The sequence below is a fragment of the Sus scrofa genome, chromosome 17 (assembly GCF_054392235.1).
Source record: "Sus scrofa isolate SSC_HxYL_T2T_F1_AM1 chromosome 17, Sscrofa_HxYL_maternal_Yorkshire_Landrace_v2.0, whole genome shotgun sequence".
In the NCBI taxonomy this organism is placed as follows: Eukaryota; Metazoa; Chordata; class Mammalia; order Artiodactyla; family Suidae; genus Sus; species Sus scrofa.
In genome coordinates, this window is record NC_139399.1 from 26,149,404 (window position 1) to 26,168,958 (window position 19,555).

The 19,555-nt window shown below is 38.3% G+C and overlaps 1 long non-coding RNA gene across 1 annotated transcript in view; it reads left to right on the plus strand.

Moving 5' to 3' along the window:
• LOC146395190 (uncharacterized) overlaps nucleotides 1-19,555 on the plus strand; it is a 104,072-nt gene that overhangs the window by 748 nt on the left and 83,769 nt on the right. Inside the window, exons 2-3 of the long non-coding RNA XR_014831918.1 lie at nucleotides 10,385-10,439; nucleotides 11,666-11,736. This is a non-coding gene — a long non-coding RNA (uncharacterized LOC146395190). The remainder of the gene's footprint in view (nucleotides 1-10,384; nucleotides 10,440-11,665; nucleotides 11,737-19,555) is intronic.

Below are 19,555 nucleotides of genomic sequence, written 5' to 3' on the forward strand. Positions count from 1 at the left end.
TTAATATTGTGAAAATGCATATTTTGATTCAGAAGGTCTGGGCTGGGGAGAGAGTTTCAGAATAAAATTCACCCTTAAAATAAACACAGACCGCAATTAATTCTCTGCCTGGCTGAGGGGGAAAAAAGCATATTAAGCAAAACAGTATGAGATCTACCTCTATTTATCCTGCCTGCCTATCCATCTATCTTTCATATACCTATCAAATAGCAATTTAATAGGTATTTAGTAGTCCATACCCCCCCCAAAAAAAGAAAAAAACATACTCGGTGTCCAAGATAATATGATCAGAAGATTTTGACACAAATCTTCAACATTTTAGTAAGATACGTAATATCCTGTTTGGTATAATTTTAAGCATCCAAAACAGCTTTATATCAGAGTCTAAAGATGTCAGAGAATGTGGTCAGTGCTAATTCAGCAGTTCTAATAGCAAATATGATAACATATCTAGTTGTAATTAGTTATTCCGTGCTTACACAAATTTCAATTATTTTTTATAACTAGATTTGTATCATTGTATAGTTCTATTTAGCACACTCATATTGAGTGTATATCATGCACCTGTCAGTATTTTACTCAAAGCAACCAAGATTTTAAGTATTTCAATCCTCATTTTTTTCAATAGGAATACTGAGGCACAGAGAGGCACAAAGAGTTTACATATCATGCCCAAGCTTCTCAGTAAATGGTGATAAAATAGAACACATGTTCGAGTTATAGAACTAAGAGATAGATGGACTGAAAAAAAATGCTTAAACATCTAGCAGATTGTAGGGCAGGATAAAAATTCACGGTTCCTAACTCTTAGTCATGTGGATCTATGAGCCCCTTGAAATTCCAAATGAATTTTTTGGACATTTATGCTCCAGTTCCACTCTTATACTTCCAAGGGCTGGTAAGGCTGCAGGTGCAGAATCTCAGCAGAGTGGACCAAGCTCACTTAATTGTGGCTGAGTATGAATACCTGAAGACGCCATAGAATGATACAAACCTCTCTTTGGTTTCCCGTCAGAAAACATCCAAAGAAGCTTCTATGTCTCTATGTCTCAATCCAAAGAAGCTTCAATGTCTCCTTCCCTCCATCCCTTAAAATTTTCTTCCTTTAGAGCCCCAGTTTCATTCCCAGTTTACTGGCATGTCTCTTTTGCCCTAAATATGTATCTTCTCCACACAGAAGACCTCCAACACAAATTTCTCTTCTATGATTACCACTCATCATTCAAATCAGATGTGCATTTATGCCAGAAGACCCCTTTCCTACCAGGGCTGCAGGCGTGAGGAGAAAAAAAGACAGTTTTGCATATTCACTTGTGCATTTTCGGGGGTGGGGTGGGGGAGAAGAGCCCACACATTTCTTGTTACTTCACTTAATAGCGATATTTAAATACAATCAACTCTTAATGAATGAAGAATGCAGAAATCATTCTACGAGTTCAATGGTCATGCATTGTGTTTAAATAACTTGTTTCCCTTCCTTTGTGCATGGGAATTGTTATATCCTTCATCACATGGAGAACCAGACTTAGTCAATGACTTCCTAATTCCATCTGCAATTATGGCACATGAGTTTTTTTAATAAGCTGATTAAATAGCTATTCTTTGTTTAATAAATTAGAAGTCTAACTCAGCTTTTAAGTAATTAACTTGCTATTTGTTCTTGGCACTTGTGAACAATGGTCTTCCTCCACAATAGCAGAGATTGTGCGGCCAGCTTTGCTTCACTGCCCAAGATTTGCCCATCTCCTTGACCACCTCTAGAATTAGCCCCAAGGCTAGGATTAGCTGGGGTAGGTTAGGCTCCCAAGGCACAAAATTTTAAGGAAATGTTGTTCACTTTTGGAGTCAGAGATTTTTATTTTTATGACTGAAATTCCTGACCTACTACGTCTTTTCAAGTTTTCAAAGGACTAAAGGTCTGAAAGTGCATGTGTTTTCTGACAGCTCTCCATTTCTCACCATTTCCAAATCTGCAAAGGGTTCTCAGACAGCAGTTTATCTGACAGACCCTACTTTTCAATCCATAGTACATTCTATTTCCTGTGTCTGAAGTTCGCTGGTGGCTTACCTTGCTCAAAATGATTACAGCCTTGCTCACAAATAAATGAAAAGATTGAGGACCATACAATGGTTTTCTCATTTGTTTTTAGAAAACTTAACTGTTTTAGAGGCCCTCTTTTACTTAATGCTTAGGGTTAATCAGCAATGATTAAATAAAGGTGAGGAGAGAGGCATGTGCTGATACATTTCAGTAAATATGTGTAGAGTGTGTTATTAATGACAAACATAGGGATATTTTCCTTCTCTGTATACTCATTGGTTTTTTATTTTAATTGGCCCTCAGTTGCTCAGGATGAGATTTAGCATAATCCCTGGTTCTTGACAAGCTATCACCCATCCAAACACAGTTTTCTTTTATGCATTCATTTATTCATTATTCACTTACTTTCAGATGGTGTTATGAACAGTCTTGGATCCTTCACTAAACCCAACAGCTAGAAATGAATAAACACTTGCATCTACCAATATGCTTCCTCCTTCTCCCATCTTCCCTCCTTCCTGAAAGGGACCCCCATCCTCAATTCTGTGTTGGTAATTTATATAGATGTTAAGCATTTATGTGGATTTTTAATTTTTTTTCATTTCCAAAAGCTTTATTGACATATAGTTGATTTACATCGTTGTGATAATTTATGCTCTACAACAAAGTGATTCAGTTATACTTATACACATACCCATTCTCTTTCAGATTCTTTTCCCACATAGATTATCACAGAATATTGGGTAGAGTTCTCACTGCTAGAAAAGCAGGTCCCTGTTGGCCAATCATTCCATACAATTATATACATTTATAAAGAATGGATATATTTTTATTTTTATTATTACTTTTTTAATTAATTAATTTTTTCCCACTGTACAGCAAGGGGATCAAGTTATCCTTACATGTATACATTTTTCCCCCCACCCTTTGTTCTGTTGCAGTATGAGTATCTAGACATAGTGCTCAATGCTGCTCAGCAGGATCTCCTTGTAAATCTATTCTAAGTTGTGTCGGATAAGCCCAAGCTCCTGATCCCTCCCACTCCCTCCCTCTCCCATCAGGCAGCCACAAGTCTATTTTCCAAGTCCATGATTTTCTTTTCTGTGGAGATGTTCATTTGTGCTGGATATTAGATTCCAGTTATAAGTGATATCATATGGTATTTGTCTTTGTCTTTCTGGCTCATTTCACTCAGTATGAGATTCTCTAGTTCCATCCATGTTGCTGCAAATGGCATGATGTCATTCTTTTTTATGGCTGAGTAGTATTCCCTTGTGTATATATACCACATCTTCCGAATCCAATCATCTGTTGATGGACATTTGGGCTGTTTCCATGTCCTGGCTATTATGAATAGTGCTGCAATGAACATGTGGGTGCCTGTATCAAGAATGGATATGTTTTTAAACTACATATTGTTTAGTTTAATTGTTCTTAGACTTTTTCAGAAGGCTACCATGTTCTATGTGATCTTCTAAGAATTCTTTCACTCAATATCAGGTCCCTAAGATTCATCCATGAGATTGCTGTGTAATATTTTTTGGATAAATTTATCTCTATTTATGCTGTCTTTGTCTTTGGGCATTGGGAGATTTCCCCCCATGTTTTTGTATTACCAACAATGTTGCTGTGAGTCTTTGTATACAAGATGTATCTATTCAAATTGTTCTCTACTACAAAGTTATTTCTTCTTTCTCTAATAAATATCTATCTTGGAGGAAGTACTTTGAAAGCATGCAAAAATCCTGTTTCTCCCCAAACATTTACCCATTAATTTTAGCAGCCTCCTGTTTGCATTTCCTTCATTTCTTCTACATTTATTAATTATAATGTTATCACATTATAGTAATATATTCAATAATATATAGTGTTGTGTATTAATATTACATTAATAACATCACACTTTATCATGTATTATATATTATAGAGCTACTTTGCTTCCTCATTATAGTATTTTTTATTACTTATATATGTCTGCATGGATTCATGAATATTTATTTTAGTTTTTATGTTATCATGTAATATCATAATAGCTAGTTCTGGCTTTGGCCAATGATTGTCCATTTAGGAGGCTCCTGTGCCCTTTTAGCATGACCCATCCTTATTTTCTTGCACTACAAGATATTCCAAGGACTGGGGTTCTTTCCTAGGAATCTTATATTTTCCTTCTCTTGGTCTAGGAAGAAACCACTTTTAAAAGGAACTTGGCTTCTTTTCTTAGAGGATGGTGTTTAGAAACCAAGATGTGGGTAGTATGTGTGCTCATGACTATTATCTTGTCATTGCTTCTAGGTCTTTTCAGTGGACAGAACTTTGAGCTATGTGGATATGTGCATAGATTCATATATGTGCATATATTCCCTTAGCGTTGACTGAACTGTTTGCTTCATGTCCAAATCTAGTATGTTAAATCTCAATTTCATGTTCATTTGTCCCATAGAATCAACCTTGACACCCAAGCTAAAAGGAGAATCTCACTTTTCTGAAATTGCATAGATGTTCATCTCTATCACATCTTTTTCTTTTCCATAGATTATGTTAATTTCCATCTCAAGTGCTCTAAAAGAAGGATCCTGTATTAAATCTTTTTGAGTAGAATCTTATGTTATTTGCATACAGAATTAACAGTAGGGCCACATCTTCTGGACAGTTACACGTTTTAAAACAGGTAATTATTTTATTTGTGAAAGTGAATTAATTTCAAAAAGCATTTAGAGCTAATTACAGTAAAGCAGTTTAAGAGGAAACAAAATTATTAAAGCATGTAGAAAACTGTTTACAACATTATAGGTGTAAAACACATGTGAATGCCTTCCGTCATCCCGTACAAGACCGCTTTCTCAGAGGGAGGATTTAATGACCTTGCAGTCTAAGCTGATCAATCCGTTTGAAAGAAACAGCCAGCTTCTTATTCCCTTACTATGTCCTAAGAAGTAAAAAAGCCATAAGAAATGCATTAAAAAAACAAACTTAGAACAGAACTGGTTAAGGGTTATATTCATTTTATAAACAAGGCTGAAACATTTGTTTTGTTCCTTTAATTATGATAAATGATCAGTATCGGCATTTTCCTCTCTCCTATTGAGACTCCATTTTATGTATTTTTAGAATAATGATTAAGTTGGATTCTAAAGGATGTTTAATAAGCTCTTTGATTTCTTTTTTTCTTTTTGTACATGCTAGCCAGGAATTCCAGCTGGCCATATTAACATATGTCATTTCATCAAAATACTTGTGAGATGTGTGTGTGTGTGTGTGTGTGTGTGTGTGTGTTTGCTTAGAAAAAAATCTTTTATTGTAGGTTGTATTTTTCTCTTTTCTTCCTCACCAAATTGGCAAACTGTGTTATATAGATCATATTTTACTCCTAGGCCAGTTCATTCAGCATTCAGTCAAACGTCTTTATTACTTTGTGATTCTGATCTTATTTCCTGGTGCTAGACCATATGTTATTATTGATGACAAGGTTAATAAATATCATAGCTTTAAGAACTGCCAAAAATGATTGGTTTTCCTTTTCCACTTACCTCCTCTTTTCAGAGATGGGGTCATTTGAATCCACCATCAGCCCTTAAAATCAATTTTGACCTCAGAAGAGAGAGATTTAAGTGGTTCACAACTCTCCGGTACTTAGAATCAAATCCTTCTTGTTTCAGTTTTGAATGATGTGGGCCTCTACAATTTTCTCCTGGGGCCAGGTTCCCAATTTCCTCCTCCATTGCTACAACTGAACCTCATATTCTTCCCTGTCACAGCAAACAGCCCGATCTCCAATTCTCCTTAAGACCCGGGAATCTGCCTTCCTCTTAAAAGTTAACCTCCCAGAGAGAGGTGTTTGCTGCCCAAGAATCTCCTCATCAACTCCTCAGTTGCCTGGTTGAATTTCTCAGAACTGCTAGAAACACAGTGCACAACACAAACTGTGGTCAGCCTCTAGGAGATGTACTTTCAATTCTGCTCAATTCAATTCAACTTAACAAAGATTTATTAAGCAACTTCAGGGCCAGGTCCTGTACTGGAGTCTGGGAGTATAAAGATGAATGAGATATGGAGTTCCTGCATGGCACAACAGGATTGGCAGCATCTCTGCAGCACCAGGGCACAGGTTTGATCCCCCATCTGGCACAGTGGATTAAAGTATCCAGCGTTACTGCAGCTGTGGTGTAGGTTGCAACTGCAGGTGGGTCTGACCTCTAGCCCAGAAACTCCGTATGCCTCAGGGTGGCCAAAAAAGAAAAAACAAACAAACAAAGATGAATGCGATGTAAGAATGTTCTCAAGGAGTTTCTTGTCTTGTTGAGGAAACTGAGGTGCAAATATTCTCCAATAGTGTATATTAAGAATTAGACATATGTAACTAATAGAAAAGGAGAGCTCTGAGGAAGGGGTAGTCAATCGTCTGGGAGGAAAAGATGGAGATAATCAAACTTCTGAGTGTAGTAGCTACCTAAGTATCATGCCTGGAATTCTTCAGCAAGTAGAGGATATGGTTGATTGCATTACTGACCCCAAGCTTTTACCTTTCCCTTTTTTCTTTTTTGGCAGCCTCCTGGTACATGGAGTTCCCAGGCCAGATGCAACCTATGCACAGCTGCAGCAACACCAGATCCTTTAGCTCACTGTGCCAGGCTGGGGAATGGAACCTGAGTCTTGGCACTGCAGAGATGCCACTGACCCTGGCATGGTAGGAACTCCCCTATATATATACTTTTTGATGTGACCACGTGAAGTCAGTCATTTATCATGCCATCACCTGTCACATTCCTCGACTCTGGGAAATTAATGGATGTAATATAAGCAGGGTTTGGGGATGGATTTGCACAGGTTGTGCTTTTGTGTGGCCACTAATGATGTTAAGAGATGCTCAGGTCAGTCTGTTGCTCCCAGGATGGAATTGAGAGATACATAGAATGAGGTTGCTCCAGTTAAGATACCTTAGCCAAGCTAGCCTAGAGCAACAACCCCAACTGACACATAGATGTATGAGAAAGTCCTGCTGAGATCAACTCATCCCTGGCCTCATGATCTATAAAAATTAATTATTGTCATGTTCAGCCCTTAGTATTGGAAGTTTATTATGCTACAATAGCTAGCCACTCGGGTGGGGAAAGGGATGGACTGGGAAGTTGGGATTGGCACAGGCACACTGAGGTATATGGAATGACTGGCTAACAGGGACTGCTGTAGAGCACAGAGAAGTCTACCAATATTCTGTGATAATCTAAGTTGGAAAAGAATCTGAAAGATAATGAATGTGTGAACATGTATAACTGAATCACTTAGTTGTGGAGCAGAAAATATCACAACATTGTAAGTCAACTGTACTTCACTAAAACTTTAATAAATGAAAAAAAAAATAGCTAGCCACGCAAGAATCATTGAAGCTCTTGAACAGTTTATCTGAGTTATAGTTTAGAAAGATCACTCTGAAAACCATTTTGACAGTCATTTGAAGAGGAAGAGATTAGAGGTGGACAGACAAGGTCACAATATTTTGGCTAAGAGATTATGAAGGCTTGAACTACAGTGACAGAGGAAAAAAGATGAATGGATTCAAGAGTGATAGAAGATGCAGGTCATGGTGATTTATTGGTTATAAATGGAGAAGGAGAGGATGGATTTGAGGATGGCTTGTAGGTTTCTGGATCAGATTACTGAAAAAACTGATTGTGATAAATGCAAAGTATAGACATTCAGGCAGGACATGAAAGAGTATCTGGTCAATAACCCATTCCTATCTTAGCATAGATATCTAGAAGGTATGAATTCAGTCAAACCTCCGTGTAAATACGGGCATGAACTGAAGACAAAGACCTTCTGGTAATCATACTAAAGGTATTTATTGGTGAAATATACCAGGGAGTCCACACCTGATTTTTTTTCTTAGAATGTACCTGGTCTTTCTTGATTACTAACTGCATGCAAAACTGGAATACATAGTCATGGATGGCTGAAGAATGGAAAGTCATATTATAGGCTGTTAGAGTATAAAATGATCTTTCTTTCTTTCTTTCTTTCTTTCTTTCTTTCTTTCTTTCTTTCTTTCTTTCTTTCTTTCTTTCTTTCTTTCTTTCTTTCTTTCTTTCTTTCTTTCTCTCTATTGTCTTTTTAGGGCCACACGCATGGCATATAGAAGTTCCCAGGCTAGGGGTTGAATCGGAGCTATAGCCTCCAGCCTACACCACAGCAATGCTGAATCTGAGCCGCGTCCTCAAACTACACCACAGCTCATGGCAACGCCAGATACTTAACCCACTGAGCGAGGCCAGGGGTCGAACCTGCATCCTCATATATACTAGACAGGTTTGCTACTGCTGAGCCACAATGGGAACTCAAAAATGAGCTTTTCTAAATGGGAATGGGTCTATGTGAATAGTGTCTCCATGTAATTGCTCAGAAAGAATCTTTCTTGAATATAAAACCAAAATTCAATTAAAGGAGGGATAAAAATGGTCTTTGGGGGCATCTGTGTCTCACTGTCTCAGATTCTTTCAAGGGATGAATATCTTACCTGTGCCTGGTGACTTCCTGTTTCATTTGAATTATCAGTAAATTTTGGTTTGGGGTAGGAGCTATACCTTTTTGAGTTTTCTGTGACAATTCAACACATTGTGTTTTTAAAATGTGGATATTATGTGCTGGGGGTGGGGGGCGGGGATAGGGAGAGGCACAAAACTTGGATTGAAGATGATGCTAATAAAGCAAGTGGATGCCACCAATTAAGGACCTGGCACTCGACCTGTTCAAAATTAATGAATATTCTCCCCAAGACAGGCTCTTCCCAGGGAGTGTTAGCTGAATGCTTGTGTTCATGGACAGGCCTGGGGTCTAACTTCTTAAGATAAAGGCCTTCTTTGATTACAATATGAGGACAATGCGGAGGGAGTCCGCACTGGAATTTGCCAGAAGGAGATAGTGTGGGTCTCAGAAAAAGTAACAGATGTCAGGCAAATGGACATACCTGTTCCTAATGAAGTTCTCTCAGGTTGGCACATAGTTTTAATGCTCAGACTGGTTTGATGTCAAGTTCTTTATTATTCTGGAATCACTTGAAATATTTCATGTATTCACTGTTTTGCTCATTTTGATCAACATGGGCTTTATTTCTCTGCAAATATTATTAACTTCTTGATAACAAGTGTGTGTTGTACACCAGTGATTCTCAAACTGAGCTCATACACATCCCTGGGGGAATCCTAATAAAATACAGATTCTGACTCAGCAAGGCCAAGGATGGAGCCTGAATATCTGCATTTCCAACCACCTCACAGGTGTTGCTGATGCTGCCAGTCCATGGACCACACAAGGAACACCTGTCCAGCTCTTGATACATCATTTACCAGAGAACGAGTAGCTCACAGCTATTTATTATGGGTTGTTAATTATAGGAATTATTTCTGTGACTGCCTTCCATAAGGAAATTTCCCATTTGATAAAAGCCCCTTCACTGCCTCTTCTTTTCTTCTTTCTAGAGAGCAGAGTAAATCCAAGAGAGACCCATGCAGCAAAACAATACTTTCCTCCCTACCCACCACAAAGTGGCTGCTAGCTGGCTTGAAGTGAAAATATGACTTCCTTCAATGGCAATATGTTCATTAATTGTCCTCAGCAAACTAAATTACAAGCATAAAAAGGCTTTTTTTGGAAAAAGCACTATTGAAGAAATTTCAGGGCACCTGATTTTTCTTCCTTTTTTTACCCCCCCCCCTTACTTCATAGAGCACAGCTAAAATTTCCCCAAACTTGGGGGCCCTGCTCATGTCCATAATACTCATCTGCCCTATTGATTTAGAAATATTATCATGTACTAAATTTCACTATTATTGATTTATTTCCCATGCTCAACTTTCTCCCCCAGAAAGTATTAAGCTCTTGGAAGTCACAGATAGTAGTACTAACAATTACATCAATTAACAATCAAATATTTACATTGTCATTTACAATGTCAGGCATTGCCTCATTGATTTTCTATGTATTATTTCACAGAGTACTCTGGACACGTCTATTATCCCTATTTGACATAGGAGAAAACTAAAACTCAAAAGGAATAAAGAATTTACCTGAGGCATGTCAGAGGATAGAAATTTCCACCCAATACCCATTCTCTACTTCTTCTCTTGCAATAGAATCACAATGACATTTTTGGGCAGCAAAGCAGTTAAATAAAAGATTACCTTTCCCAGCCTCTCTTGAAGCTAGGTGTGCATGTAACTGGGCCCACATAAGCCCATGTGTGATATAGAACTTGAGAATGCTTGAAGGAAGCTGAGGTTGAGACTGTAAGGAGAGAAGCATTTTTTGAGATAAGCATGTGTTGACCTTCTGACTTTTTTCTTTCTTCAGACCTTTGATGATCCCTTAATGGTGCTGAGCTCTGGCAGCCATCTTGGACCACAAGGTGACCTTGGGGATGAAGGGTATCCACTGGCAGGGTGGGGCCAAAAAAGTAGGAAGGGCCTGGGATCTGGATGACCTGGAAGCTATAGTTCTAGCACAGAACTATTAGCTGCAGACTTCTGTTGTAGGAGAGAAACATTAATATATATATACTATTTCAGTCATTTTGGATTTTTTCTCGTTCATAGCCTGGACTTATCTTAAGTGAAAATATGAAATTTAGTATTTTCTTCCTATGTTCAGTGGCTAACTGCATGATGAACACATTATACATTTGGATGCAAAATGAACTTATTGAGGAAAAAATATGGTGTATTTTCTGTACTAAAATAACCCATCCCATAATATGAGAAGAAGAACATATATATATATGACTGAATACTTTGCTGTACAGCAGAAATTGGCAGAACATTGTAAATCAACCATAATAGAAAAAATAAAAAATCTAAAAAAATAAAATAAAATAACCCATTCCAGAATTTCCTTACAGATCCAGCAGATACAAGGCAGAAATACATTTGTGCTCCCCCTAAATAATTAGAAAATGTGGTGAAGATATTTTTGAATACCGGAAAGGCTTTTCAGGATTCTTATTGTAATTATTGGTGTTCCTGCACTCTACCTTTTCATCATTTGCAATCTATATGTCTGAAGTTGCCATTATCATTTGTGCATTCATCTAGCAAATATTTATCAAGCACCTATTGTATGCCAGGAACCAGTTAGTTGTTGGGGGCAGAAGAGTGAACAAAATAGACACGAGAATACTCCTGAAATTGTGATATTTATATTCTTATGTATGTGTGGGAGGGTATAAGATGAGGACAAATAATGAACAAATAGGTCAGTTTGTATATGTTTTATGGAGAAAGTTGGAGTATGGTGGGTGGCATCGACAGGATTGTGATAATTACCTGAAGCAGGTAAGAGAGCAAATCAAGGAACATTTGTTTTTCATAGATGGCTGCCAGCATATATTTTTAGTTTGAGAATTAGCATATGTCCTGGTGACAGAGATAGATATATTTTTGAAAAGATTTTACATTATTCTTATCTTAAAAGACATTCTCTAGACTTGCCTGAGTATTTGCTGTCCAACAACCCCAATGGGACAACAACTGATATCCTCTCTCCTCTCCTCCCCGCCTCCTCTCCCCTCCCCCCTCCCCTCCCTTCTCCCTCCCCTCTCCTCTTCTTTCTGCTGTGAATGTGATGGCATTTCATCAGGAGGTCAAGTGCTTCATTCCTCAGTGAGATTGCACCTTATTAAATCAACTTGGAGAAGAGACTGTGAATCAGTGAGTACTTGGACAGGTATGGGAGGGTGGGGACATACCCCAGACATGCTCATATAAATGAAATGGGAGCTGCAACCAATAAGATAATCCTGATATTTATTTGGTCAAAACATGGAAATTCCTAAATATTCAACCCTAATTTCTCTTGGTCCTCTTAAAATGCACACTAGCTCCTAATATTATGTGGTCTGGAAAGTAAGTGGAAGTGGAAAGGGAAGCAGGAGGAAATTTGAAAGCAGTGGAAGGAAAGATAATGAGGCAGCTGCTAAATGTTTTTGCACATGGGCAGGAAGACTCCCTTAAATGTTTAAAGATGTGATCTTGCAGCCTTTTCTATTTGGACTTCATTTTCCTCATCTAATGATTTAGTGAGAATTCAAATGATCTGTAGGTCAAACATTTTCTAGAAATAAGAAGTCCAGAGTTAATCGTCCCTTTCTTTGCCCTAGGACTGAAATCCATCTGCTAGGGGCAAACCAACAGATAGCAAATTTCCTGTCATTATCACTCACAGGAAGCCCCTTAGAAGCTTATGGTCGCTGGTAATATTTATCATTGGGATTAAAGCTAATAACGTCTCATCTCTAATAGGAAAATATGTGTCCTTCTAGGATGGTATGCTGTTGTCCCTAAAGAGAACTACAAATTGAATTTTGAGTTCGTGATGTATAAATCAGAGTGCCATTACTATATCATTATAGCCTGATCAAGTTGTCTCAAAATCTGATTGCACCCTAGGAGTCTGATATTTTGCTCTTCTCTGTTAATGAGGCCATTAGTAATAAATATTTTTATTGGTCTTTGTGTTTTATGTTGGGCAGAATTCTCTAGAAGCAGAGCCTGAGACAGGGGTTCAGAAGTAGGTGATTAATCGAGGAAGCATTCTCAGCAGAAAAGGATTGGGGAAACCAAGTTAGAACAGGGGAAATATCTGAGCTGACATCTGGCTCTGAAACTGACAGTATTAACGGCCTGAACCTAGCCAGAACACAGATTGGGACTTGAACCTACGTGCCAGTACTTGAAGCCAGCCTAAACCCAGACTGGGACTTGAACCCAAGGTTTTAAATTAGAATCACTCACCCTGTGTCTGGACTCACTGAGGTTCAGGTTCTTCATGTCTCTGTGCAGAAAGAATTCAGCGAGAGACAAGGTGATAGGGAAGAAATAGATTTATGAAGATAGGACACTTGTGAGAGATGCAAGTGGGCAGGCACAGAAGCTCTGCCCCCGAGGTCCCAGTGGGCTACAATTTTTATCAGCCAAGGGGAGTGGGTGTTGAAAAAGCCTGCCTCTTCCTTTCTGGGAGTAGTAGCTCCTCCTTAGTATCAGGTAAAGTGTGTATTCAAATCAGCAGAAGGGTGGTCCTCAAACTCTTGCCCTTGGTCTGAATCTGAATGCAGACCTAATCCCAGCCCCTACCCAATGACCCGAGGCCAATTCTCAAGGCTCCACTAATGAAGCAAGCCTGCCTTGTTCTGATGGCTTTTTTGAGCAATTTATTTACTTGCAATGATCTCCCAATGTCCCCTAAATTTCCTTCCTTATCTGTGGTCTTTTATTGGGACTTCTAAAAATACCTGTGTCCACACCATCCCTATCAGCCCCACAGAGAATTCTGATCCCACAGTGAGTTCTAGAGCATGAGTTATAATACTCTCACCTGGTCTTTTGTACCTCTATGTTCATCAGTTGCAGGCTGTGAAATGTCCTTCCCCAGAAGGGATGTCTATAACCTCACATAGAAGACAGCTACCATTGACTGAAGGCAATTTGGTGCTGCTGTGAGCCATGAGCAACCACTATTTAGAAAAGCTGGGGAGTGAGAGCACTGGCCCAGGGGTGTCCCATCCTGGTAGTGGGGATCCAAAAGCACCCACGACATTCCCCTTTCTCTTTTTCATCCAGAAAACTTCCTACTTGCCTTCTTTTGTAGTATTCTTTCACAATTCTCTTCTGTTTCTTTTGTACTCAAGCTGTTCTTTGTTCCACTCCTAAAAGATATGAATGATTTCATTATTCCCTGAATAACTGATCCAACCTCTGAAGGAGTATAACTTGACAGAACAGATCTCTGAATTTAGTGATCAAAGCACACTAATTCACAATGCTCTGGGACGCATTTGGTGTTGTACAACTGAAAACAGGATTTTTTGTTTTGTTTTCTTTTTTTCTTGCTTCTATCAGCTATGCTATAAATAGCTTGGAGTAAGAACTATCATGTTTGCCTTATTTCCATCATCTAGCAGGGTTCCGGGCATAGAGCAGATATTCAATAAATGTTAGCGAGTGAATGAATGAATGGATGGATGGGTGGATGGATGAGTAGTGGAGATGGGTTTTGAGATCTGAGAATTTACTGTAAGAATTCTAAGGTTCAAAGATTTAAAAGTTTATAAGGGCCAGGCCAGTAATGCAAATGAATAACAGAGTTGTGTCAATTGACCCCATACCACATTCTCTGGGGACAACACCTAAGCGGATAGTGGGAACTGGTTGGGAATGCTGGCCTAGATGTTTTGATTTTTTTTTTTCCCAAAAAATCTAGAAATGTTTTTAAATATTAGCTTTAAATGTTAACAACTGAAAGAAAACCAAACAGGTGACATTGTTAGAACCAAGTAATGCATTTATTAACTGAACTTTACTTGAAAGCTTTCAATTTGTATCCTCTGCCATGGAATATTTTCTGATCGACGATTACCATTTTTTCCTGTTTGAGTGATTAACAACAAAAAATAAAAAACTAGACAGCAATAGTCTGTCATCTCCTACTAATCAGAAATGGATCAACAAGGAGCATCTTTTGTTTTCTCCCAGTAAAATTCAACTTTGAGTCTTTTCCCATCCCAGAGGCAGCTTCTTATTCTTTCTTTATTCCTGTCTATACTTAAATGTTATTGTTTTTAAGGCTTCAAGTCCTCAGCCCTCTTGGCATTTCACTCAACACTTGGAACTCCTGACCTCTTTTCTAGAAACCTTGAGGTGGCCCATGAGGTCAGTGAACACATGGAAATTCCTTTGCAAAACCGTGTGTTTATATGCATTTTTATGTGGAAGAGTTTGTAATTTTTATTGGGTTCTAAAACTAGTACTCCTTGTCCTGGGTTATTTCATTCACTGTTGAAGCCTGTCTACACTTGCCTGTATCTTATAGTTACATCATAACATGTTTCTTTCTCCTCCTTTTAAAAATATTTTAGTGGATCCCCACTGTCCTCGAAATAAAATACAGATTTTTGATTAGCATACAAGACCCTTTATCATCATTTCCAGCCCTTGCACTCTCCATTCCATCAACTGTCCCTATTCAGTCTTGAGTTCCCTCTTGCTTCCATGTGTGTTCTCACCCATCTGCATGTGAACCGCTCATATTGAATTTGGTTGAGTTTGTTCCAGAAGTGGACCCTGAGACAAGGACTTGAGTGGAAGGGTTTTTTTTTTTTTTTCCCTTCTTCTTCTTTTTAGGGCCGAACCTGTGGCATATAGAAATTTCCAGGCTAGGGGTTGAATGGGAGCTACAGCAGCCAGCCTATGCCACAGCCACAGCACCACCAGATATGAGCTACACCTGTGACCTACACCACAGCTTGTGAGCAATGCTGGATCCTCAACCCACTGAGTGAGGCCAGGGATTGAACCCGCAACCTCATGGACATTATGCGAGTTTCTTAACTTGCTTAACCACAAAGGGAACTCCTGAGTGTGAGAGTTTTATTTGAGAGTTGATGCCAGGAAGCACCATTAGGGGAAAGGAAAATGAGCCAAAATTGAAGGAATCTAGTAAAAGTTGTCTTATCAAGCCAGTTACCATTCTGGGCAATTAGAAAACTTCTATCCTGTTGAGGAACTCTAAGAGACAGTGTAGAACAACTGCGGAGTTATCCCACCTGTAAAGCAGAAAAGGTACGGTATTTTATTCACCAACTCCAGGACATCACTTCTCTTGGGGGCACTTCCTGCAACAACTGGGTGTGTTCCAAAGCCAGGAAAAATGCCTTCAAGTGTTGACTCTTAGGTGTTTCCAGTAAAGTGCCTATCGCATAGTTTGCTGAGAGCAAATGGGCAGGGTAATGTCAGGTTCAGTATAAAATCTGAAATGTACAGATTCCTCTGTAAACTTACCCAGTCAAAGGAAACTAACCTAAGAGAAGTTCTTCAAAGTTCTTTCTCCCTCCTTTGAATTTTGTAACTCTTCATTGTATTCTCTTAGTGAACTCTGATAACTTCCATAAATATATTAACAACATAATTGAGAAAATATTTATTTAACTGAAGCCCTGGTCTGGACATTGTGCTAGGCAATGATGGTGCAGCAGTGAAAACTGCAGGCATCCAACCATCGACTACAGGAGTGATGAGGATCATACAACTGTGACAAGTTGACCTCTTGTCTGCCCGCAAGACCAAAAGATATTTTATGTCTTAATTCTCAGACCTTACTCAGTATCTGGCACAGAATGGGCAGTCAAGAAATGCTTACCAATGGTTAGTGAGTAAATTAAGTATATTCTTCAGGCTTATCTAGAGCCCTTTATTTGGAAATTGTGAGCTTGCGGAAAAATTCCAAGTTGACTGAGCATTGAAATTTTATCTATGCTTCTCAGCCACAAAAAAAGAACAAAATAAGGTCATTTTCAGCAACATGGATGGAACTAAGACTCTCATACTAAGTGAAGTAAGTCAGAAAGAGAAAGACAAATACCATACGATATCACTTATATCTGGAATCTAATATATGGCACAAATGACCCTATCTACAGAAAAGAAACAAACTCATGGACATGGAGAACAGACTTGTGGTTGCCAAGGGTGAGTGGGAGGGAGTGGGATGGACCGACAGTTTGGGGTTGGTAGATGCAAACTGTTGCCTTTGGAGTGGATAAGCAATGAGAGCCTGCTGTATAGCACAGGAAACTACATCTAGTCACTTGTGATGAAACATGATGGAGGATAATGTGAGAAAAAAATGTGTGTGTGTGTGTGTGTGTGTGTGTATGAATGTATATATAGAAAAAGAATGTGTGCATATATATATGACTGGGTCACTGTGCTATACAGCAGAAATTGAAACATTGTAAGTCAACTATAATAAAAAAATTAAAAAAAAAATGGAGTTCCCGTTGTGGTGCAGTGGAATCGAATCTGACTAGGAACCATGAGGTTTCGGGTTCAATCCCTGGCCTTACTCAGTGAGTTAAGGATGCGGCGTTGCCGTGAGCTGTGGTGTAGGTCGCAGATGCGACTCGGATCTGGCTTTGCTGTGGCCTTGGCGTAGGCTGGCAGCTACAGCTCTGATTCGACCCCTGGCCTGGGAACCTCCATGTGTTGCGGGTGCGGCCCTAAAAGGACAAAAAGAGACAAAAAAAAAAAAGAAAGAAAGAAAGAAAGAAAATTTCTCTCTAAACACAGATCTGGGAAATCCCTGCCTTCTTTGGAACATGCCACCTTGACCAGGGGCTTAAGTGAAATAGTAATCTCTATGTAGCTCTCTTCCAGAAAGAATTTACCGTACAATTTCAAAAAGCATGTTCTTTTTCAAGAAACTCAAAGCAAGCCAATTTTGCAGCCAGATCACTGCAACTGATCAGTGGTAATTAAATCCAGGCCTAAGGGGCAAATTTTTAATCTTTAAAGTAATTCCCAATGTGACTCAATAAGGATATCTACATTGGTGAACCCAAACCAGAGCAGAATTAATCACTTCCTGACCTTTTGGTGAAATGAAATGAAGTATAACATATGGAGCATTTTCTTGGCAGAACTGAATTTTTCTTAGAAAGGAATGCAGTCTACCATAAATAGTCTAAAGAAATATTTTCAGATTCAAGAAAGGAAGTTTCAGAGTTCCCTGGTGGTCTAGCAGTTAAGGATTCCTTGTCATTACTGCTGTGGCTCAGTTCAATCCCAGATCCAGGCCTGAGAACTTCTGAATGCTGTGGATTAGGCAAAAAAAAAAAAAAAAAAAAAAGAGTTCCAACATGTTTGTCTAGAAGACCTGTTAGGCATCACTCATTCAAAGATGGTACGAAGAAAGGACAATTGAATCGGTCTAAAAATATAATTGCAGTTTTTTATTTCCACTTACTATTTATTTTTCTGGAGATGCCTTGATATGAAAATGAGCTTGGCTAAAAAAGGAAAAGAAAGAAAATGAGCTTGGCGAAACAGTGTCATGATCGAGTGAGCCACCTGTTGGTCATTTATGATAACTGCACCACAATTGAGTTGTATTTTGTTTTCTTTCCATGTAACCTGATGCTGCAGAGCAGTGGTTATTTAATTTCAGTGTATCTCAGAATCACCTGAAGAACTAATAAAGAACACACATGACCAAGTTTCTTGAATCAGGACAGGTCGGAGCCTTTGGATTTTTAGCAAATTCTCACACCCATTGAAGTTTGAGAAACACTTCAATAGAATACAAACAGCAGTTTTTCTCAAATATTGAGAAATTATTTTATGCAGAACCCTTATGAAAAAGTTTTAAAATTCATATTGCTCCAAAATTTAACAAAAATACAAATAATAAAATAAAAAGCATCTTTTGCAAAAACAAATGGAAATCATTTAAGCGTTGGTTTAAGGCAGTGGTAAAATTTCATTTTGTTAGCTATAGTTGAATTTTATACTAAATGCCCATGGAAAACCTGCAAGCTATTCTCAGAGTAGTGGTTTATTCATTACTGATCTAGAATTCCATAACCTTCCTTTATTTAGCCTTCCTTTGGTTTCCTATTTTAATTTGAACCGTAAATCAGTACAATCCACACTCAGTATTGCAAATTTCTCTTCTAGCCTATATTTCTTTTTCTGGTGATTTAAATTAGTTTATTTAAAAAGCATTTATTTATTTATTTTCATAATGTTTAAAATTACATGATCTAAGTAATTCAAAATAAAACAGGTCATATTATAGAAGGAGACTGCAGCTCAAGACAAGATTTCCATCTGTAAAAAACTTAAAAAAAAAAAAAAACTCAGCCTTAAATAACTTGGCTCAAATATGGACAATTTCAGGTCAGTATACACTGAAAAAAATTCTGCAAAAATATTAAATGTTACCACTTCAAACCCACTAGAATGGTTAAAAATAAAACACACTGCCATACCAAATGCTGGTGAGGATGTAGAGCTACTGGAACTCTTTGGAGTGTAAAATGGTATGATCGACTTTGGAAAAAAGTCTTTTCAAAAGTTAAACATTTATGGTTATGATACAGTAATTGCCATCCTGGGGGGAAGTTAATGCAAGAGAAATGAAAATTTACGTCCATGAATAGACTTGTTAAGAATCTTTGTAGAACTTTATGAAGAGCCAAAACCTGAAAATAACCCAAATGCCCATCAACATGAAATGTATAAAGTAATTGTGTTGTTCTCAAATAGTGAAATGCAACATGACAATACAAAGCGATAAACTTCTAAGACACACCATATGCATGACTCTGACAGACATTATGGTGAGAAAAAAAAAAAGGCACAACTGAGGACGTAATATATAATTTCATTTATATGAAGGTCGAGAACAGGCAAGACTAATATCTGGCAATAGAGATCAGGTAAAAGATTGCTTATTGGACTGACTGGGAGGAGGCAGGGAACACTGTGATTTATAATAAAATATCGCTTCTCGGCCTTTTGGCTAAGATCAAGTATATAATAAAATAGCTATTTGGTCTTTGTACCCTTGGGATTTTCTAAGTGGAGGTTAATGGGGTAACTTTTGAACTTCACCTAAGGATGGGGGCTGGTTGGCAGGAGAACCAACTAGCTGATTAGAGGGTTGGAATTTTCAGTCCCTTTCCACCCCACTCCA